The following is a 24,883-nucleotide window of genomic DNA, read 5'->3' on the forward strand; positions in this document are numbered from 1 at the left end:
TCCTTCTCAAACTCTTCCAAAAAATTGAAAGAGAGAGGGCTTCCAAACTTATTTTATGAAGCCAGCATTATCCTGATACCAAAACCAGATAAAAACACCACGAGCACACAAAAAATTAAAAGCCAATATCCATAATTAATATAAATGCAAAAATCCTCAACAAATACTTGAAAAGTGAATCCAAGAGCACATTAAGATGATCATACATGATACCTAAGTGGGATTTATCCCTGGGGGTCAAGGTTGGGTCAACATATGAAAATTAATTAATGTGACACCCTATAATAACAAAAAATTTTACAATTACACAATTTGTCAAAATAAATGCAGAAAAAGCATTTGACAAAATTATTCAAACCCCTTTCATAATAAAAACTCTCAACAAGCTAGGAAATTTCCTAAACATAATAAAGTCCATATATAAACACCTCACAGCAAACATTATACTTGATGTTAAAAAAACAAATCTTCTTAATCTAAGACCAGGAACAAGTCAAGAATGTCCACTCTCATCACCTCTACTCACCACAGTACTGAAAATTCTAACCAGAGCTATTAGGCAAGAAAAAGAAATAAAATGTACGCAAACCAGAACAGAAAAAGTAAAATTTTTCCTGTTTGCAGGTAGCATAATTTTTGTCTTAGTTTGTTTGAGCTGCGATAACAAAACACCAGAAGCTGAGTAGTTTATATGCAGAAATTTATCTCTCAGAGTCATGAAGACTGGAAAGTCTAAGATCAAGGTGCCAGCAAAGTCAGTGTCTAGTGAAGTCCTGACTTCTCATGTATGGCAGCTTCTCTATCCTTATATGATGGAAGGGCAAACAAGCTTTCTTAGGTCTCTTTTATAAGGTCACTAATCCCATTCTTAAGGGCTTCATCTTAATGATCTTATCGCCTCCAAAGTCCCCACCTCTTAATACCATCACCTTGGAATAAGGTACAATCTCATTTACTGTGGAACCTAAAAGAATAAAATACTAGGAATAAACTTTGAAAAAGGGGTGAAAGACTCATATACTAAAAACTTCAAAAATTGATTACAAAAAGGAACTTAACAAAACACAAGAAAATAGAAAGACATCATATGTTAACAGATTGGAAGATTTAATATTGTTGAAATCTCCATACTACCAATAATGGTTTATAGATTCAATAAAGTCCTTATCAAAATTCTAGTGGCATTTTTTTTACAGAAATAGAAAAAAGATACTAAAATTCTTATGAAATTGCAAAAGACCATGAATAGCCAACTCAATCTTTATATAATATATATAAATGATTAAAATGAACAAATAACTTACATAGACATTTCTCCAAATGAGACATACAAATGGCAAACAGGTATATGAAAAGGTGCTCAATATCAGCAAAATGCAAATCAAAACCACAATGAGATATCAGCTCATACCTGTCAAGATGGCTATTACTGAAACAAAACAAAACAAGAGACATCAGGTGTTTGTAACAATGTGAAGAAATTGGAACCCTTGCACACCTTTGATGGGAATGCAAAATGGTACAGCTGCTATGCTACTAAAGATAGTATGGGGGACCGGGCGCAGTGGCTCATGCCTACAATCCCAGCACTTTGGGAGACTGAAGCAGGAAGATCACAAGGTCAGGAGATCGAGACCATCCTGGCTAACACCGTGAAATCCTGCCTCTACTAAAAATACATTAGCCAGGTGCAGTGGCACACGCCTGTGGTCCCAGCTACTCAGGAGGTTGAGGTAGGAGAATTGCTTGGACCCGGGAGATGGAGGTCAAGGTGAACAAGATTGAGCCACCGCACTCCAGCCTGGGTGACAGTGAGACTTCATCTCAAAAAAAAAAAAAAAAAAAAAAACACAACAGATAGTATAGACATTCCTCAAAAGGTTAAAATGGAACCACCCCATGGTCCAGTAATTCCACTTCTGGGCGTTTATCCAAAAGAATGGAAACCAGGATCTTGAAGAAGTATGAACACTCCTTTGTTCATTACTGTACTATTCACAATAACCAGAATGTGGAAACAACTTAAATGCCCATCCACAGATGAATGCACAAAGAAACCATGGTATATACACATGATGAAATACTCTTCAGCCTTAAAGTAAAGGAAATTCTGCAATATGCAACAGCATAATTAAACCTCGAAGACATTATGCCAAGTAAAATAAGCCAGACACAGAAAGACAAATACTGCATGATTTCACTTATGTGTGGTATTTAAAACAGTCAAATTCATAAAAATCAAAAAGTACAATGGTGAGTAGTGGGAAGTGTAAAGAAGAGGAAATGGGGTCTTACTAATAAATGGGCCTACAGTTTCAGTTAAGCAAGATGAATAATCTCTAGAGTTCTTCTGTGTAACATTGTACCTATAGTCAAAAATAACATATTGTACACTTAGAAGTTTATTTAAAGAGTAGATCTTATGTTAAGTGTTCTTAACACAAAAAGTTAAAATTTTTAAAAGAACACTAATACCTTGCTATACCTACTTTCCTGACCTAACATGCATCATAATGTTTTTGATAACTGTTTAATATTCTGATTCTGCTGACAAACTGTAGAAGTTACATGAGAGCAGGGATTGTGTCTGCCTTTGTTGAAAACTGTATCCTCAGCTAAGAGCACTGAGCTTGACAAATCATAAGTGCTCTATAGGCTGTAGCTGAATGAATAAATTAAGGCAAACGAACAAAAAAGAGGGCACAACCAGTTAGGGAGTAGGAGTATTTGATGTCAATACAGTAGACTAACAGTGATTTCTTTATTAGCCAAAAACTCAAGCAAATAAAGAAGACATCCAACACACAAATGAGCAAAGAACAAGAATAATATTTCACAAAAGTAGAAATAGGGCTCAGTAAAAAAATCTATGGACAACTGTTTGGCCCCACTTTAGTCAAATATCCTCTTCATATAAAATTACTTTCAGATTTAATTTTGTTTTCTACTACAAGGAAATAGTAGCAGCTTAACAAGGGTGTGGGGAAAGGGTAAAAAAAATTTTCACAATTTCTGTGGGAAGTGCAAATTGGTCCAAATTTTTTAAGCAAATTAGTTAATATGTAATCTGAACAGTTTAACCAACAAAATTGGTAAATTTCAATTTTTAAAATAATATTCAATAGACTATACTATGTAAAATATGATATCTCCTCTGGTTATATGATATAATTTTTATGAGGATGATTAAGGAACAATAGAAAAATATGCTTATCATATGTGAAAAAATAAGAAAATAAAATTTTAAAGACAGTGTCATTAAATATGTAAAGAGCTATAAATAGGTAGTTTTGAAGTCTTTGGAGAAAAATATTTTTAAAAACTATGAAGAGGGAAAAAAGCTGAAAACGTTTGTAACTAACAAATCAAAACTAATTGGTTCAATGAAAACAGAACTTGTGCCCGAATTATCTTTAAATTCCCACCTTACTTATTATGTGAGCTGGTCTAATCATTATACCTCTGTTAAAAAGAAATAAAAATACTTTCCACTGCCTTTACTTTTGCTATTTTGATAGGTGTTTTGGGAGGAATTAGAGAAAGGAATAGTCACAATGACTCAAAACTATGCCATGTATGTGTGTTTCCTTTGTTTGCATGTTATCCTTATTATTCTTAAGAGGATACTAACTCAAATTCTTTTGGAATAGCCAGTATCATAAAAACATCAAGTGTGTTTCTTACAAAAGCATTCCTATAATTCATAAAGAAAAAATTTAATAGCTGGAAACGTCTGTGTTGTTACATAGTATAAAACAGGCTATTGCTTATCCCTAAGTAAATGGATACAACAGATTGATAGGAAACCTACCTACCAAATTACAAAACCATAGAAAAATCTCAAAATGCAATTTCAAAGGAGCCAGTTGTATAAAAGCAGACATCAAGATGGAATTAATTATGCAAAGGATTTAATGGGGGAAACACCTGTGAGAGAAAATAAATGAAGAAGTAACAGGAAGAGGCTTGGAGAGCTGTCAGACCATGCAGGTCTAACTCCAGTGAAGGAAGAAGAGAACGATGAAAGCTTAAGTAGGAAATATCTTAGACTACAATGCAATTCTAAGAAAGATCAGCAAAGTTGCTGAGGAGGAGTCTCCCACCAGAGGAATCCTTTGTCTCCCACGAATGGCCTTGCCTTAGTATTTCTACCATGTTCAGTCACAGATTTGCAGTAGTCCATGATAAGTGTGGCTTCTGCATAAATATACTGACGGATTCAGAGTGTAGCAGGTGGGACCATCAGTTAATTATGCCCTCTGGAACAGTTTGCCATAAAGAGGCTCTTTTTCATGGCTGCCACAGGCATTAATATTTAACTACATTCAGAACTGAGAATCTCATTTTACAATAGAGAAACTATTTCAATGTTTGCTCAAAGTAGTCACTATTATTTTGGTGGAATTCTTTGTTTTCTTAAAACTTTAAGATGCATCTGTCACTTCTCAGCAATGTAGAACACTATACAAGGTGAACATCTCATGACAATATCACAGATAATAACTAGAAAAGTTATATTTCCATTGTTTGATGGTGAAACTGAGGCATAGATAAGCTAAAGGAGTTACCAAAGTAAACAATAAGTAAAGGAGACCAGAACCCAAATCACTGTTGTTTCTGTATAAGAAAGCTCCTTCTCAGAGGAGGGATCCAAGACAGCCAAATAGGAATAGCTCTGGAGTGCAGTTCCCAGTGAGAGCAATGCAGAGGGTGAGTGGTCTCCACATTTCTAAATGAGGTACAAGGTGCATCTTAATGGGACTGTTTGCACAGTGGGTGTAGCCCAAGAAGGGGGAGCCAAGGCAGGGTAGGGTGCTGCCTCACCCAGGAAGTGCAATACTCGGAGGACCCCCTCCCTACCCAGTGGAGGCTATCAGGGGCTTTCCATCTACTCCAGCACTTTAGTTCAGATACTGAACTTCTCCTGCAGTTTTCACTGCCCACAGACCAGGAGATTCTCAGACTGAAAAGTGCCACGAGTTTTCAGCATGGCTGTTTCAGTAGGCACCACAGGTTTCTGCACAAAAACTACACAAATCTGGGCAGCCATCTGAACTGGCACCTGGAACACCTGGGAGACAGAGCTGCCTATGGAACTGAAAAAGAGAGGGTTGAAAGCAGGGAGCTCAGGTGATCTGGCTCAGTGGGTCTCACCCCCACAAAGACCAACAATCTGAAATGCTCTGGAGTAAGAGATCTGCAGCAAGCTCAGCTGGACCTGGAACATTCCAGATCTGTAAGGGGAGGGCACCTGCCATTACCAAGGCAGTCCAACACTACCACAGCATTCTGCCATTACCGAGGAAGTCCACCATTACCAAGGCAGCCCACCATTACTGAGGCAAACTGCCATTACCGAGGCAGTTCCAACTACCTCTGTAAACAAAACCACAAGGAAGTTTACATGGCAGCTGGGGAGAGCCTGAGGCAGCTCAACAATACCTCTGCTGGCAGACTATGACTAGACTACCTCCTTGGTGAGCAGGACATCTCTGAAAAAAGGCAGCAGCACATCAGGAACTTATAAATAAAGCCACACCTTCCCAGGATAGAGCACCTGGAAAAAAAGGTAGTTATGAATTCCACTGGAGCAAACTTAAACATACCTGCCCAGCAGCTCTGATTCAAACAACGGAGCTCCCAGCACAGCACTTGAGCTCTGATAAGGGGCAGACTATCTCCTCAAGTGGCTCCCCAAGTCCCATATATCCAAAGAGGCACTTCAGAAAGGAGAGCTCTTGCTGATATCTGGTGGTTACTCTTCTGGGATGAAGATAATAGAAGAAGAAACAGGTAGCAACCCATACTGTTCTGCAGACCCTGTGGGTAATTCCCAAGCAAACAGGGTCTGGAGTGGACCTCCAGCAGTTCTACAGCAGAGGGGCCTACAGTTAGAAGGAAAACTAAAAAACAGAAACAGATAACTTCAACATCAACAAAAAGGACATCCACTAAGAGACCCCATCAGAAAGTCACCAAATACAAAGAACACAGATAGATAAATCCATGAAGATGGGAAGAAACTAGTGCAAAAACAATAAAAACACCAAAAACCAGAACACTTCTCCTCCTCCAAGAGATCCCAACTCCTCACCAGCAAGGGAACAAAGCTGGATGGAGAATGAATCTGATGAATTGACAGCAGGAAGCTTCAGAAGGTGGATAATAAACTCAGAGCTAAAAGAACATGTACTAACCCAATGCAAAGAAACTAAAAACCTTGAAAAAAGGTTAGACGAAATGCCAGCTAGAATAACCAGCTTAGAGAAGAATATAAACAACTTGATGGAGCTGAGAAACACACCATGGCAACTTTGTGAAGCACACACAAGTTTCAATAGCTAAATCAATCAAGCAGAAGAAAGGATCAGAGATTGAAGATCAACTCAGTGAAATAAAACAAAAAGGCCAAATTAGAGAAAAAAGAGTTAAAGGGAATGAACAAAGCCTCCAAGAAATATGGGATTATGTGAAAAGACCTAATCTATGTTTGATAGGTGTACTATAATGTGACAGGGAGAATGAATCCAAGCTGGAAAACACTCTTCAGGATATCATCCAGGAGAACTTCCTCAACCTAGCAAGCCAGGTCAATATTCAAGTCCAGGAAATACAGAGAACACCACAAAGATATTCTTCAAGAAGAGCAACCCAAAGGCACATAATCATCAGATTCACCAGGGTGGAAATGAAGAAAAAACTGCTAAGGGCAGCCAGAGAGAAAGGTCGGGTTACCTACAAAGGGAAGCCCATCAGACTCACAAACTCACAGCATATCTCTCAGCAGAACCCCCAGAGAGTGGGGCCAATATTTAACATCCTTAAAGAAAAGAACTTTCAACCCAGAATTTGATATCCAGCCAAATTAAGCTTCATAAGCGAAGGAGAAATAAAATCCTTTACAGACAAGAAATTGCTGAGAGATTTTGTCACCACCAGGCCTGCCTTACAAGAGCTCCTGAAAGAAGCAGTAAACATGGAAAGGAACAACTAGTACCAGCTACTCCAAAAACATACCAAATAGTAAAGAACCATCAACACAATGAAGAAACTGCATCAACTAACAGACAAAACAACCAGTTAGCATCAAAATGGCAGGATCAAATTCACACATAACAATATTAACCCGAAATGTAAATGAGCTAAATGCCCCAATCAAAAGACAAAGACTGGCAAATTGGATAAAAAGTCAAGACTCATGGGTATGCTGTATTCAGGAAACCTGTCTCATGTGAAAGGACACACATAAGCTCAAAATAAAGGAATGGAGGAAAATTTACCAAGCAAATGGAGAGCAAAAAAAAAAAAAGCAGAAGTTGCAATCCTAGTCTCTGATAAAATAGACTTTACACCAACAGAGATCAAAAGAGACAAAGAAGGGCATTACATGATAGCAAAGGGAAAAATGCAACAAAAAGAGCTAACAATCCTAAATATATATGCACCCAATACAGAAGCACTCAGATATATAAAGCAAGTTCTTAATGACCTACAAAGAGACTTAGACTCCCACACAATAATAGTGGGAGAATTTAACACTCTGCTGTCAATACACATAAATGAGACAGAAAATTAACAAAGATATCCAGGACTTGAATTCAGATCTGGACCAAGCAAACCTAATAGACTTTTACAGAACTCTCCACTCCAAATCCACATTTTTCTCAGCACTGCATTGCACCTACTCTAAAATTGATCACATAATTGGAAGTAAATCACTCTTCAGCAAATGCGAAGAATGGAAATCATAACAAACAGTCTCTCAGATGACAGTGCAATCAAATTAGAACTCAGAATTAAGAAACTAACTCAGAACCACACAACTTCATGGAAACTGAACAACTGGCTCATGAATGTCCACTGGATAAACAATGAAATGAAGGCAGAAACAAAGATGTTCTTGAAAACCAATGAGAATGAAGACACAACATATCAGAATCTCTGGGACACATTTAAAGCAGTGTCTAGAGGGAAATTTACAGCAATAAATGTCCACATGAGAAGCAAGGAAAGATCTAAAATTGATGCCCTATCATCAAAATTGAAAGAGTTAAAGGAGCAAGATCAAAAAAACTCAAAAACTAGCAGCAGACATGAAATAACTAAGATCAGAACAGAACTGAAGGAGAGAGAGACACAAAAAAACCCTTGAAAAAGATCAATAAATCCAGGAGCTGGTGTTTTGATAACATCAACCTAATAGAGTGCTAGCCAGATTAATAAAAAAGAAAAGAGAGTATAATCAAATACATGCAGTTAAAAAATGATAAAGGGGATATCACCACTGATTCCACAGAAATACAAACTACCACCAGAGATTACTACAAACAACTCTATGCACATAAACCAGTAAATCTGGAAGAAATGGATAAATTCCTGGACACTTGCACCCTCCCAAGCCTAAACCAGGAAGATGCTGAAACCCTGACCAGACCAATAACAATGGCTCAAGTTGCAGCAACAATTAATATCCTACCAACCAAAAAAAGCCCAAGTCCAGATGGGTTCCCAGCCAAATTCTACCAGATGTACAAAGGGGAGCTGGTACCACTCCTTCTGAAACTATTCCAAATAATCCAAAAAGAGGGAATCCTTCCCAAATCATTTTATGAGACCAACATCATCCTGATACCAAAACCTGGCAGACACTCAGCAAGAAAAGAACACTTCAGGCCAATATACATGATGAAAATAGACACAAAAACCTTCAATAAAATACTGGCAAGCCAATTGCAACAGCATATCAAAAAGCTTATCCACCATGATCAAGTAGGATTCATCCCAGGGATGCAAGGCTGGTTCAACATACGCAAGTCTATAAACGTAATTCACCACATAAACAGAACCAAAAACAAAAACCACATGATTATCTCAATTGACGCAGAGAAGGCATTTGACAAAATTCAACAGCCCTTTCTGCTAAAAACCCTCAATAAACTCGGTATCAATGGAACGTATCTCAAAGTAATAAAAGCTATTTATGACAAACCAACAGCTAATATCATACTGAAAGGACAAAAACTGGAAGCATTCCCTTTGAAATGTGGCACTAGACAAGGATGCCCTCTTTCACCACTCCTATTCAATATCGTACTGGAAGTTCTACCCAGAGCAATCAGGCAAGAAAAAGAAACAAAGGGAATTCAACTAGGAAAGGAGGAAGTCAAATTGTCTCTGTCTGTAGATGACATGATTGTATATTGAGAAGACTTCATAGTCTAAGCCCAAAATCTCTTTAAACTCATAAGCAACTTTAGCAAAGTCTCAGGATACAAAATCAATGTGCAGAAATCACAAGCATTCCTATACACCAATAACAGACTAAAAGAGAGCCAAATCAAAAGCAACCTCCCATTCACAATTGGCACAAAGAGAATAAAATACCTAGGAATTCAACTAACAAAGTATGTAAAGAACCTCTTCAAGGAGAACTATGAACCACTGCTCAAGGAAATAAGAGAGGACACAAACAGATGGAAAAACATTCCATGCTCATGGTTAGGAAGAATCAATATTGTGAAAATAGCCATACTGCCCAAAGTAATTTATAGATTCAATGCTATCCCATAAAGCTACCAATGACCCTCTTCACAGAACTGGAAAAAAACACCTTAAACTTCAAATGGAACCAAAAGAGAGCCCACATAGCCAAGATAATTCTAAGCAAAAAGAACAAAACTTTCTTTTTGCTTCAAATTGTCTTGGCTATGTGGGCTATGTGGAGGAATCATACTACCTGGCTTTGTGGAGGAATCATACTACCTGACTTCAAACGATACTACAAGGTACAGTAATCAAAACAGCATGCTACTGGTACCAAAACAGAAATATAGACCAATAAAACAGAACAGAGGCCTCTGAGGCATGCTACACATCTACAACCATCTGATCTTTGACAAACCTGAAAAATACAAGCAATGGGGAAATGATTCCTTGTTTCATAAATGATGCTGGGAAAACTGGCTAGTCATATGCAGAAAGCAGAAACTGGACCCCTTCCTGACACCTTACACTAAAATTAAACATAAGACCTAACACCATAAAAACCCAGAAGAAAACCTGGGCAAAACCATTCAGGACATAGGCATAGGCAAGGACTTCATGACTAAAACACCAAAAGCATTGGCAACAAAAGCCAAAATAGACAAATGAGACCTAATTGAACTCCAGAGCTTCTGTACAGCAAAAGAATCAATTATTAGAGTGAACCAGTAACCAACAGAACGGGAAAAAAAATGTTGCAATCTGCCCATCTGACAAAGGGCTAATATCCAGAATGTAAAAAGAACTAAAACAGATTTACAAGAAAAAAATAAACAAACCCATCCAAAAGTGGATGAAGGATACGAACAGACAGTTTTCAAAAGAAGACATATTTGGGGCCAACAGACATATGAAAAAATGCTTATCATCACTGATTATAGAGAACTGCAAATTAAAACTGCATTGAGATACCACTTCATGCTGGTTGGAATGGCGATCATTAAAAAATCTTGAGACAACAGATGCTGGAGAGGATGTAGAGAAATAGGAACACTTTTACACTGTTGTTGGGAGTGTAAACTAGTTCAACCATTGTAGAAGACAGTGTAGTGCTTCCTCAAGGACCTACAAATAAAAATTCCATTTGACCCAGCAATCCCATTACTGGGTATATATCCGAAGCATTACAAATTGTTCTATTTAGACACATGCACATGCATGTTCATTGCAGCACTGTTTACAATAACAAAGACCTGGAACCAACCCAAATGCCCATTGATGATAGACTGAACAAGGAAAATATGGCAAACACATACCATGGAATACCATGCAGCCATAAAAAATGATGAGTTCATGTCCTTTTTAGGGACATGGATGAATCTGGAAACCATCATTCTCAGCAAACTGACACAAGAACAGAAAATCAAACACTGCATGTTCTCACTCATAGGCGGGTGTTGAACAATGAGAACACATGGACACAGGGAGGGGAGTGTCACACAGTGGGGTCTATTGGGGTGTGCTGGGGAGGGACAGCGAGGGTGGGGAGGTTGGGAAGGAATAACATGGGGAGAAATGCCAGATATAGGTGACGAGGGGATGGAGGCAGCGCACTACCTTGCCATGTATGTACCTATGCAACAATCCTGCAGGATCTGCACATGTACCCTAGAACCTAAAGTAAAATAGAAAAAAAAAGCTCCTTCTCTTTTATATTCATATATATATAGAAATATTTGAGAAATTTCAGCCAAAACCAAACGGTGATCTAGACCACTGTTATACATTACAAGAGAGAAGACTACACAGTTAAATGCACTTATTTCAGAATGAGATTAAAAGACCCAGCTTTCTAGTAATAAACTTTTCTGTGAGACATTGAAATTTTCATTAATTATTTTATTTTCTGCCCCAGAAAATTAGAGAGAAATATTAAGGTTTTCCTCAACAAGCCTTGAGAATATATGCTCAATTTTGCATTCAACCAAGGTATATAAACCTAACGTTCTTCTGGCCAGTAGCTACAAAGAGGTTAATTGATGCCTTTAAAAGAAGTCTTAGCTTCAAATATTCTGACCCACATAGAAAACAATTTCCTCTATGTAATTCTATACATGGAATGGTATGTGTTTTTAAAATAATTTACATCTTAAAGAAAGCTTTTTCACTGGCTGTAATGAGAATGGTTTCTTGTACTTTAAGTCAAATGTTGAAGCAAGCAAATTGATGACATTTGAATAACTTAAGTGAATTAAGTTATTAATGCAAAATTACTATAACTTTCTTCATGATGATCTGTTGGTCTAAAATAACTTGTTTCTGCTCAGGGAGTACTTGGTAGTTGTAAGATGCTTATATACTTTAAAATACATCTTGTATAAAACATTAAGAAAGAATTTTATTTTCCAAAGATTGAACACATAATTATCTAATGTAAGTCTTCTCAGAACCAACTGTAATTTTATCATCTCTTCTAGTGGCTGCTCTTAGTTCCAGATTTCTGGATTTGAAAATTTCTCAGGATCCTCTGAATATTATATAGCAAAATTTGAAGGATGGAGGAAAGGATATGGATATTAAACTTACTAAAAATATTCTCAAGGCACTCCTGGAATGATGTACAAGGCTAATTTGTCTTGGATTTTTAAAAATTATCTTGAACAATCCATGAATTTTGTTAGCCAGCTACATGTATTCAAAATGATGAACTACATGGGTCATATTCACTCAGGTACATTATATTTCTAAAAAAAACAAAAGAAAATTCATTGCCATAGAAAGTTGCTATTTTCTCAGACTTAGAAAAGTGAAATCCCTTGTTTATTTATAACAACATTTATAGCAGTCCAAGTTTTAGATACCATCATTGCCAGATTTTAAATTGAGCATGAAACAGCCTACCTCAAAGACTTCTCTTAGTGGCTTAGTATTTTATATTTTTCTACTCAGGACATCTATATAATTAAGCTCACATCTTTTTTTCCTGCACATTTGACTTCACTCCTTTGGGGCAAATTTATTCCTTGAATAAAACAGAATTGCAAGTCTGAGATACTTGATCATTAAAAGGAAACAAAATGTACACCCCATGTTCAACATGCATTAGGTCACTGGCATTTTTGTTTAATGATTTCATAAAAATATAGTCATGTGCATGACTGAAAATAAATTTATTTAAATTTCACTCAGTAAAAAAGCATTCAAGGAAATAATTCAAAGAGTTTAAAACAATGATTTTCCTTTTCCAGTCAAAACTACTCAAATGTATTTTAATTCAATATCAAATAAGGGTAAATCAATCAGGGAATCTTGAGGTTTGAAAGAGCCTAAGAGGCTGTCTTATTTCAGGTACAGTTTTAGATGTGTGTAATAAGGACTCAAATTAACATTGTTTTAAGCAAGAAAATGATAAGTTTTCTCTTCTGCAATACTGCGGAAGAAGGCAAACTTTGCTAACAAGGATACTGCCCTCTATTCAGTCATCCAGGGACCCAGGATCCTATCATATCACTCTGCATCACTAGTCCATAAAATCCAAGATTGCTCATCACCTTGTTCCTATATCAGGCACACTCTAAATATTGAATGTTATCACTTCAACTCATATTCCACAGCTGAAGGGATATAATGCAAAGGATGCAAAGGAGGCTGGGAGTTGTATTGTTTATTCCAAACAGTTATGTGACTATGAAAGAAGGGCATAAGATGACTTAGATAAGTAAAAATCTGTGCCCTAGAGATTGTTTTAGATCTTAACACATAAAACAAATAAAAAAATAAACATAAAAAACTATCCATAGTTTCTTCATTCCCCATGAGGTTTCTCTAATGACTAGCACTCTATAAAACACATTTAGAAACACTACTCAAGACCAGGATAGGAAAACGTCTTAAAGGGTCAGGCAGGTAAGGTGAATAAATGCAGCAAGTTGGGTGGGACCTGTGACTGGCAGCAGAACAATCTAAGAGAACATTCCCAGGTAGGTCTAACAGGGTCTGCTGCACTCTATACTGTTACATTGCTGCTTTGCAGAATTCTGAGTTCTGAGTTACAAGATATTCCCATTTTTCAAGAGAAGTCAGAAATCTATATTTTAGTGAAATCTCCTGATTTTTCAAATTGATAACTAGTTAAAACACCTTATAATATTGTAAAGGACAAAAACACATCTACAAGCCAGATTTACTCAAGGGTCACTCAATGCAATATATAATCTTCTGGGCCAATCATTTTATTTTCTAGACAAGGAAAGAGACCTAGAGTGGTCAAGTGACTAGCTCAGTCACATAGCTAGCCACACCTGGTTAGACATTTTGTCTTTCAGTTCAATATTTCTTATATTATACAGTCATAACATGTCACTATGAAGTTCAGAACAAGCAAATAAGAAAAAAATTATTTAAAAGTAATCTAATTCTGTGCTATAATTTAGTGTTCAGCTTTGAAATAAAATATTTGACAACAGATCAAGTGTGTGTTCCATGTCCAATTCACTCTGAATCCCATAACTGAGAGTGAGATCTGTTCTATTTTCTACCCTCCTGACTTGTATTTGCCAGAGCCCCAGCTGCCTGATCAGTAACACATGAGGCCGGGAAGCGTCAAAGGATATCACTGGCTACGACCCAGAAGCCAATCTTTCCTTTCTCCAGCATGGCCCATTTAATTGCATACTCATATCATATCAGTGGCAGATTCATTGCAAAAACACATTTTTCACTTTTATGTGTATTTTTTCTGTGTGTTGTAAAGTTACGTGGTTAAAATATTTTTGGCTGGAAACTTTAACTATATAAAAATGGATAACATTTACCTTCTAAATGCCTGAGTTGAACTAAATTGTTCTGGATGAGTTATTAATATATGGTACTTGCATATGCTGTTTTGTCAATATTTCTATTCTTTAGAGGCTTCTTGCAGAATAATCTTATGCTAAAGTTTTTGAGTCAGCATGGAAAAATACCTCATACCTTATTTCTACCTTATGGTGGAATATTTTGAGTGTAAACATCAACAAAAGAGCTGGGCTTATTTTCTAATTGTTAAAAAGCTTTTTGCTTTGATCAATCTTTCCAACACTTAAGTAGATTTTGTTTTGGTATACTGAATGCTATCCTAAACATATAATAAAAGGAAAGGCTGAAAATATTAGTCTATACTCATAATTCAAAAAGATAGTTTTCAAATTTAAATTTGCTATAATTTAAAACATTTAGATCTCTCTCTCCTTTTCTCTCTCTCTTTTTGTCTTTAAACCAGAGGTTTTGTTGATTTCTGTGACACTAGCAGTGACCAAAATTAATGCCTATAGGGGGTCAACCTCAAAATGAGTTAAAAGGTGGATTTGATTTGGCTGAAAAAATATAAAATGTTTCCACTCTCCATTTCTAATGTCTTAAATCATTATGTTTAATTAATAGAATGAATTAGATCACATGGAACAATTCTAAATACACCATTAGAAAAACACATGTACAAATGAATGTGTAAAACTGCTGTTTCCTGATCACTTTCTGAAGTCTTTTTTTCTCTTCTTTCTGTATCCGTCATTCTCTTTCTCTCGTTTCCTTTTTAAATCTTTTAATTTCCCCTTAACATTCCTTTTTAAATCTTTTAATTTCCCCTTAACATTCCCTCTAATCTTCCTTCACTACCATTGGTGCATTCCTAAAAAGATTGGTGTAAATCATTTATAAATTATATTTTATTACAAATTTACCAAATATGTATATGTGTGTCCCTTCAGAAAAAAATGGACATATTGTTTAATAACTGCATTGAAGATAGAAACAATCCTTTGTAAGTTTAACTGAAAGGTTAATACATCACCCCTAATACCCAATAGATGAGATGTGGTATTGATAAAAAGTTTCACACATTAATATATTTGAGAGGATATTTGACATCCATGTTAATTCATTTACAGTTTCTTTTCTTCAGTTATTTATTATAAAGTAAAAAGGTCAGAGTAGAAAATATTTTTTTAAAGTCTTCTGACTCTAAAATCTGATTCTGTTTGTCTTTCTGATGACACAGTTAAGTGCTGCTTTTGAGCACCACCCTCTCAAACAAAGGAAAAAAAAGATGCATTAAAATATACTAAAGTTTTGCAAATGCTGATCGTTTTCCAGGTGCCTTTATCTTCTTTATATTGATACATATTTGTACATATTTATGGGGCATATGTGATATTTTATTAGATACATAAAATGTGCAATAATAAAGTAAATCAGGTTATTTGGGGTATCCATCACCTTGAGTGGTTAACATTTCTATATGTTGGGAATATTTCAAATTCTCTTTTCTAGCCATTTTGAAATATACCAAACGTCTTTGTTAACTATAGACATCCTACTCTGCTATCAAACATAGCAGAATATTTTAACTTATTTCTTGTATCTAACTTATTTTAACTTATTTCCTATATCTAACTGCATGTTTGTACCCATTAATCAAATTCTCTTTATCTCCAACCCCCACCTTCATACCCCTCCTAGTCTCTATCATCTTCTACTCTATGCCTTCACAAGATAAACCTTTTTAAGCTTCCACATATAAGTGAGAAAACTCAATATTTGTTTTTCTGCAAGCACCTTCATCTTTAACCTAAGTAAAAAGCATTCTATTTCCACTACATTTATGGCAAAAGCTTTTGTCATTTTTTTTTTTTTTCTGAGACGGAGTTTGACTCTTGTTACCCAGGCTGGAGTGCAATGGCACGATCTCGGCTCACCGCAACCTCCGCCTCCTGGGTTCAGGCAATTTTCCTGCCTCAGCCTCCTGAGTAGCTGGGATTACAGGCACACACCACCATGCCCAGCTAATTTCTTGTATTTTTAGTAGAGACGGGGTTTCACCATGTTGACCAGGAGGGTCTCGATCTCTTGACCTCGTGATGCACCCGCCTCGGCCTCCCAAAGTGCTGGGATTACAGGCATGAGCCACCGCGCCCGGCCTGTCTTCTTAAAAATTGGACTCCTTTCCTTCCTCTTCTAAAGAGAACAGCCTGGTTTGGCTAAGGTACAGGTGGTAATTTTGCTTACATTAAACAGGGAGCAAAGATAGAAATATAATAGAAAGATAAAACCTTAAGCAACAGGAGTCAGAGAAGAAAGTTTACCTAGCATTATGGCAAGAAAAAAGTTATTCACCAAGCACAGCCAAGGGCAAAAGTGGCGTCAGCCTGATCCCTGTGAATCATTTCACACACACAATGTTGAATCACAGTCTGGATTTAAATGAATAATTAAACCAAATAAAGGACAGACCACCCAAATGAAGGGGATCTTTACTTACCCTGCCTCATTTTCACCCACCACCTTCTTCAAGACAAGCTGGATGCCAAAGCTCAAGAGTAAAAGGAATAAAAAGTAGTTATCCATTCAGTGAAAACAGATTTGGTCTTATGGTTTAATTTTTCTGGTTGGATCTGATTTTCTTACTGCAACATTCTTCCTTTTTTAAGAATGCAGTTAAACTGAGGTAGTTCAATTTACCAGTTATGTGAAAAGTAAATAGGTGAAGAAAGCAATAGAAAAAAAAATATTGAGAGCACTGACATGTGTCACTTCACCATAGGGACACATTCTGAGATATGTATTGTTAGGCGAGCTCCTCATCATGTGAACATGGCAGACTATACTTTCACAAACCTAGGTGGCATAGCCTATCACACACCTAAGCTATATGGTATAGCCTATTGCTACTAAGCTACAAACATGTACAGCATGTTATTGTAGCCAATACTATAGGCTACAATAACACATAAGTATTTGTGTATCTAAACATACCTAAACATAGAAAAAGGTACAGTGAAAACACAGTATTAATGATTTTTTTAGATGGCATACCTGTATAGGGCACTTATGAATGGAGCCTGCAGAACTGAAAGTTGCTCTGGGTGAGTTAGTGAATGAGGGGAGTGAATGTGAAGGCCGGGGACACTACTACACATTACTATAGACTTTATAAACACTGCACACTGAAGCTATGCCATATTTATTTTTTAGTTGTATTTCTTCAATAATAAATTAACCTTAGCTTACTCTATCTTTTTTACTTTAAAAGCTTTTTAATTTCTAAAAACGTTTTGACTCTTTAATAACACTTAGCTTAAAACACACATATTATATAGCCATGCAAAAATAGTTTTTCTTTATATCCATATTTTATAAGTTGTTTTCTATTTTTAATTTTTGCTTTATAAACTTTTCTTGTTAAAAACTAAAATACAAATACATACATGAGCCTAGACCTATACTATCTTCCACCACCACATCTTATCTCACTGGAAGGTCTGAAGGGCCAGTGACGTGCGTGGAGCTGTTGTCTTCTCTGATAAAAATGCCTTCTTCTGCAGTGTCTCCTAACATGACTGGTGCTGTTTTACAGTTAACTTTTTTATTTTATTTATGTGTAATCCCCTGAGTTTATGAAACATTAATCTTAGTACATTTTCTTTTGAAGCATCTTCTCATATGTGTTACTCTTAGTCTTTTCTACCACAACCACCCTGGTTCATGTTTTCATCATTTAAGTTTACATAACCAGGTTATGGAGCTGTCTTAATCCAATTAGATACAAAGAGAAAAAAATATTCTTTAGTTTTTAACTGCTACTTACTGCCTTAAACACACTCTTTTGGATTTCCCTCCTTCAATTCTTTCTTTTTAAATTACATTTATTTTATTTTAAGTTATGGGATACATGTGCAGATGTGCCAGTTTGTTACATAGGTAAACATGTGACATGGTGGTTTGCTGCACCTATCAACTGATCACCTAGGTATTAAGCCTTGCATGCATTAGCTATTTATCCTAATACTCTCTCTCCTTCCAGACCCTCAACAGGCCATTTGACCTAGCAATCCCAATACTGAGTATCTATCCAAAGGAATATAAATCATACTATTACAAATCTACATGTATGCATATGTTCATTGCAGCACTATTCACAGTAGCAAAGCCATGGAATCAACCCAAATGCCCACCATTAATAGACAATGTCCTTTGCAGGGACATTGATGGAGATGGAAGCCATTATTTTCAGAAAACTAACACAGGAACAGAAAATCAAATACAATATGTTCTCACTTATAAATGGGAGTTGAACAATGAGAACACCTGGACACAGGGAAGGGAACAGCTTCTTTTATAAGAAGTACCCTCTAAAATAATGAAAATAGTAAACACATAAACCAATAACAGAGCCATTTATTATCATTATGAAGTACTATGAAGTGTACATAATTGCATCTGCTGTACTTTTATATGACTGGCAGTGCAGTAAGTTTGTTTACATCAGCATCACCATAAACACATGTGTGGTGTGTTGCACTACGACATGGTAATGGCCACAAGGTCACTCAACAATAGGACTTTCTCAGGTGCATCATAATTTTATGGGACCATCATCGTATATGCAGTCCATCTTTGACCAAAACATTGTTATGTGCCACATAGCTATACTTTCAGGGGGCAGAGAGTTAATCAAGAAAGAAATAAAAGAAAAAATGGGCAGGGCACAGTGGCTTACGCCTGTAATCCCAGCACTTTGGGAGGCCGAGGCAGGTGGATCACGTCTCTACTAAAAATATAAAAAAATTAGCTGGGCATGGTGGCACGTATCTGTAATCCCAGCTACTCAGGAAGCTGAGGCAGGAGAATTGCCTGAACCCAGGAGGCGGAGGTTGCAGTGAGCTGAGATCGCGCCATTGCACTCCAGCCTGGGTAACAAGAGCAAAACTCCGTCTCAAAAAAAAAAAGAAAAAATAACACAATAACGGGCAGTAAGTGCCTTTGTTCATTTCATGCTGCTACACCAGAATACCAAAGATGGGTAATTTATAAAGAACGTAAATTTATTTCACACACTTCTGGAAGCTGGGAAGTCCAAGATCATGGCACCAGCAGATTTAGTATCTCTAAGGGCCCAGTCTCTGTTTCTAAGTTGGTACCTTGAACTCTGTATCCTCTGGAGGGAAGTAATACTGTTTCTCACACGGCAAAAAGATCAAAGTGTAAAGCCAAAGAATCCACTCCTGAAATTCTTTTTTCCCCAAATATGTCCAGAGCCCTCATGGACAGGTTTAATGTATTAAAAAAAAAAAAAAGAATTTCAGAAGTGGGTGCTTTCTCTTTACACTTCTTAAAGGTCTCATCTCTTAATACTGTTGTAATAGTAACTAGATTTCATCATGAGTTTTGGAGGGAACTAATATTCAACTCAGCAATAAACAAGGAAAGGGATTGTCTCTCTCTCTCTCCCCCCCCCTTTAATTCCCCATTTCCCCCTTTCTTTAACCCTCCTTCTCTCCTTTTCTATCTCCTTGACTTTACAGCTTCTAGCCTTTCTCTCCTCTACTTAGGAACCTATTTCTTGAAGAGCCATTCTTGTTCTTCCACTCTTAGGACTCTTAGTGTTGTGTGAGTTAGGAAGGGAAGTGGGGTAGATTTGCAAAGTAGTATATTCTCTACTAAATTTCTCTAATTCTCAACTGACTTCTCTGCCACAAACTTGGCCCCTCACTAATCTGTCCTCCACATCATTGCCAGAAAAAAAATCATTCTAAAATGCAAAAATAATCACCTCATGACCATGCTAGAAATCTTTTGAAATTACTCCTCAAGATGTATGGATGCTGTTATTTAAATTAGCTGAGCTCAAAGATCATCACTCCATCTCCAACTACCCCCAAATACTTATAATTTCCCAAATATATCATACAGGGTTCACACTTAGTGCCTTTGTACAGATTCCTCTTCATCTATTTTCTGACCGTCCTTAAGAACTGACTGAGCTATCCTCATCTAGGAAGCTTTCTCTTACCCATATGATTTAGTTATCTCTGCTCTGCATGTATCACAGCAAATCTTACATGTAATTATTAGATTTGTCTGTCTTCTATTCACATACAAGATTGTAAGCAGGACAGCAAAGTGTCAGCAATAGGGAAGGCATGAGGTGTTGGGAGATGCTAACACATAGCATTAAAATGTAGATGCTCCACCTTCATTGCATACCAATTGTATATGGTATGTGCCTAACAGTCACATCACTTCACATCCTACACCTCAGTTTCCTCATCTGTCAAGTTGAAAAAGCCTGGCATACAGAAAACACTCAAGATATATTTTCTAGTATAATCTACTCAGTATCTTTTTAGTATCTCTAACCTATCTATCTCTATATCTACAGCAGTATCTACATCTATCTTTGTACTTGTCTAGAGAATAATAGAACCTAGACCCTGTTGTCACTCTTAATGTAGTCATATCTAAAGGCTACTCCCTCAGTTGGGCTCTACTGTCTCAGAAATATGCTCCAGAAGCCAGTTGTAGATAAATATGCCAATACTCTTTAAATTAAATATGTTCAATAGGCACATTAGGATGTCACAGAATCAAAAAAAGACTTCAAGCCAAATATTTTATTTTATTCAACCAGTACACACGTTATACTCTTTCCTTGAGATGGTCTCAGTTTATGCCTTTACTTACTGCATAATGATTAGTAATATCCCTTTTCACTTTCAAATATGTCCTGATTTGGACAATCAATTATATAACCATTCCATTTATGGCTCATGCTGATTCTGATTGGTCATGGGTCATAATATTTTATTCTAATTGGTCAGTGTCTGTGCAATACCAGTTGTTAAATATTTTTAAATAATTTATATGCCTATGAGATAACTGAGGAATCGAAAGATGACATGATTTTTTTGTAAAATGATTCATCCCTATAAAATGAATTGAATTCAAATTCATTAAGTCCTTAGAATAAGAAAAGTGAAAAAGACAAAACAAATGAAAACCTCTAAAGACTGACCTGAAAACAGAAGCAAGACGTGGACAATTTTGACTCTAACTTGTAGTACCTTCTTCAGTCCCACCCTTTCCACCTGGACTCTCTCTTCTTTCTCTTAGCTTCAGTCACTGTTGAGAATATCCATAACCTCATAGGAACTTAAGGTGCTAACCTAGACACTCAGTTGTTCCATCTGTTCAAAATGGAAATTCCAGCTATTGCCTCCTCTTTATGTGAGCATTCCCATTGATTTTCAGATGATTTAGATAGAAATGTCTTCTACTTGATTAGCCATATAATTCCTTCAAAGAGTATATATCCTTGAAAGGGAGGGCAAGAACATCCAGTTCTGTAGTTAAGAAAGCATTATGCTTGCCATATCCACGAGGCTATCCTTCTTAGACTGAAAGGATAATGAGAATTGTACCATACAATCATTTAATGAAGAGAAAATGTTTACGCCAAAGAGCCTTTAACGTGAATTAAATTTTCATGGTAAGAAAAGCTATGCAATATATTCAGGATAAAGTGCTTCCCAAGAAGAATATGATCTTGAGAAGGAACCTTTTTTACTTTCCCAGGAGGCTTAAGGAGTTAAGATCTAAGATCTAAAGCAGTAAATTATGGTGTTTATTCCATGATTTCCTACAGATAGAGACAGAGTTGTAGTAGTTCAGATTGGAGCTTAACAAAGTAATTTAATCCCAGTAAAGCTTTCTCTAAGGGTCTACTTATCTTCTATTTATTGCCACCCATATGAAACATCTTTCAATAAACATGGTGAGATGCATAGGAAGTTGAATAGTGATGAATAAACCCAATTAAAAACACCATGATAATAATCCTTTATTATTATGCAACCACTGTTCTGATTTCTTTTACCATCATACTTTTTTGTTCTAGACTTTGATATTAATATAATCATATAACATGTATTCTTGTAGGCCAAAAAGTGCCATGGAGCTGCTTATGCTTGAGGTTTTTTTGAGGGGGTGGTTCCAATTAACCTATCAACTTAGACCTACCTAGTTTTTGCCTGTCATCTATTGACCTACTGCTACTTCAACATAAACAGACATAAAATGTCCATGAGCAAAAAGAAACCTTTTGCTCATGTGTACCTAATACAGAAACATATTTTTGTTATCAGAAAAGAATTTCTCAGATTATCTAGTACATCAAAGATTGATATTTCAAAAAGAAAAAATGATACAGTTTCAACAGAAACTCTAAATCATAAATTCTAAATGTAACTGCCTGGGCCTAAATCTTGGGTCCATCTCTTACTCACCTTAGGGTAAGTTACTTCTTCTCTGCCTGTTACTCATCTGTAAAGTGCCTTACAGAGCTGCTACGAGGATTAGATCAGCTCATATATAGAAAGCATTTACCATGGTGTCTAGCACATAGCAAGCACCCAATATACTGTAGCTATTATTACAGATATATAAATAATATGTGAATTCAAACATATCAAACATATTTTTGTATTACATGAAAGTTAATGTTCCCATATGACATAAAAATACATCAAAAACTTAAGAGAAAAGAATACAAAATTTATCTACTGTGATTCATTATCTTATGCTAAGTCAGCCCTAGAAAATTGGTTTTCATTTTTAAAAACAGAAAAAATGAAATATAAAGATGCTTAAACTTTCTATGACCTGCTGGGCCAATGCACATTAAGATAGCAGATAAGAATTGGCTCATGATTCTGACACCACCTTCCAGGTTTTCTAAAGCCTTTGTTCCGGCAATTCAGGCCCCAGCCAGAGTGCTTTTCCCAGGGCTTCACTCTTGTTTTCATTGTGCTTTTCTGAGCATAGTTACGGTGTCCATTTTCCTTGTTATTTCTCTTTTTTTTTTTTGAGACAGACTTGCTCTGTTGCCCAGGCTGGAGTACAGTGGTACAATCTCAGCTCACTATAACCTCCACATCCCCGATTCAAGCAATTTCTCCTGCCTTAGCCTCCCAAGTATCTGAGATTACAGGCACACGCACCATGCCCAGCCATTTTTTGTATTTTTAGTAGTGGTGGGGTTTCACCATGTTGGTCAGCCTGGTCTTAAACTCCTGACCTCAGGATCCACCCGCCTCAGCCTCCCAAAATGCTGGGATTACAGGTGACAGCCACTGGCCTGGCCTTTCTCTTTTCATATTTTATCTTACTTTTATGAATTTTTGCCCTTGCTGTATAAAATTCTTAAAATCCATGTCCCAAAATAATGTCACCATCGGAATTGAGTTCTGGAAATATCCCTTTAGTTCTCCCAGTAGCTAAAAATAACATTTAAATTTAAAAGCATGTTAAAACAGATGGTACTTTCTAGAAGGTTTGTGGTTACAAAATAAGAATCAGATTGATATCGCATACATACTTGAAAACCTTTTTTCATACCTTTTGTTCTTCAATCCTTCTGAATAATTGTTCCCTCTTTAATTAATAAAAACATTTCCTTTTTCCCTTTAGGAAACAGTTTATCTGCTTCTGAAAAATACAGGCAGGATAAAATTTGTTTACCTCTAATTTTTTATCTTCTCTTTGTTTAATGTTTACTATTCAAATATGTAAAAAGCCTAAATAAATATGTTCTCTCTTAAATTAACATTTTTGTCCCTGAAGTAAAGCAATTTATTCTGATGATGTGAGCACAAGTTAACAAATTTTTTAAGATTCACAAATTCATTTATCAGGGCAGGTTCACAGCGATTTCATTTTTCAGTATTAACTTTTATCTACTCCCAGAAAAGAATTTTTTACATCTGGTTTTTCTAGCTCTATTTTGTATGCCTCATATTCATATTTCCATTGCCACATTATATTTTATTCAAGCAGTTTAAAGCATCACAGTGTTTCTTTACCCATGCAACATTGTCTTTTCATTTCTATAATATGCACTTTTTTCTTTTAATAAAATTTTGGACTGCCTAGTTGTATTCCTAGGACATCAAGCCAGAAGTTCTTGTTATTTTTTCCAGTTATTTCTTCCAAAATAGATCACGTTACTTTACTCTTCAAGCTTACATCATTCTCTTTCATCCCTAGCAAAGAATGACTACAACTATGCCACTTGGAGTAATTCTTAGTTATTTGATAATCAAGACTCTCATCGCATATTCCCCAGGCATCCCATACTGATTTATTTTTTTAATCTTTCTCTGGCAAAAAAAAAATTGCTTAAAACAATTCTATGATGTCTGATTCATGGCTTCAAATAGGCTTTCCCTTTCCCATTTTGACCTTTCATTTCTTGACTTAGATCTCAGAAAGTATGAAGAGGCACCTAAGGAAAATAAGCCCTCATGTCCCGTTAACAGATAAACCTTAAGTAGTTCTCCTTGACATGATTCTTTGTTCTCCTTTTTAAGCATTAATTCCTCCTTCCCTTGATTGCTTTAGATGATGTAAGATTTTCCATACTAATGCCACCATGGGCCATCCCTGTTAAGAAGTCCTTTAGCATTTACACTTAAAATATGGAACATATTACTGTACATCTGCTATAATAATACCGCTAGATATACGTATGTGCAGGTAATTGTTTTGACTTATTAAGTAAAGGATTGTTTCTTTTGCATCTTGCTTA

The 24,883-nt window shown here is 36.2% G+C and overlaps 1 long non-coding RNA gene across 2 annotated transcripts in view; it reads right to left on the reverse strand.

Annotated features, from left to right (window-relative positions):
• Nucleotides 1–24,883, reverse strand: part of LOC118144265 (uncharacterized) — a 437,346-nt gene that overhangs the window by 130,578 nt on the left and 281,885 nt on the right. Inside the window, exons 14-15 of one of the 2 annotated variants that reach the window (XR_013521933.1) lie at nucleotides 23,695–23,784; nucleotides 16,781–16,831 (exon numbers count right to left, since the gene is read on the reverse strand). The exons of the other annotated variant lie outside the window; for it this stretch is intronic. This is a non-coding gene — a long non-coding RNA (uncharacterized LOC118144265). The remainder of the gene's footprint in view (nucleotides 1–16,780; nucleotides 16,832–23,694; nucleotides 23,785–24,883) is intronic. 2 annotated transcript variants of the gene reach the window in all.

Source organism: Callithrix jacchus, chromosome 9, assembly GCF_049354715.1.
Source record: "Callithrix jacchus isolate 240 chromosome 9, calJac240_pri, whole genome shotgun sequence".
Taxonomy (NCBI): Eukaryota; Metazoa; Chordata; class Mammalia; order Primates; family Cebidae; genus Callithrix; species Callithrix jacchus.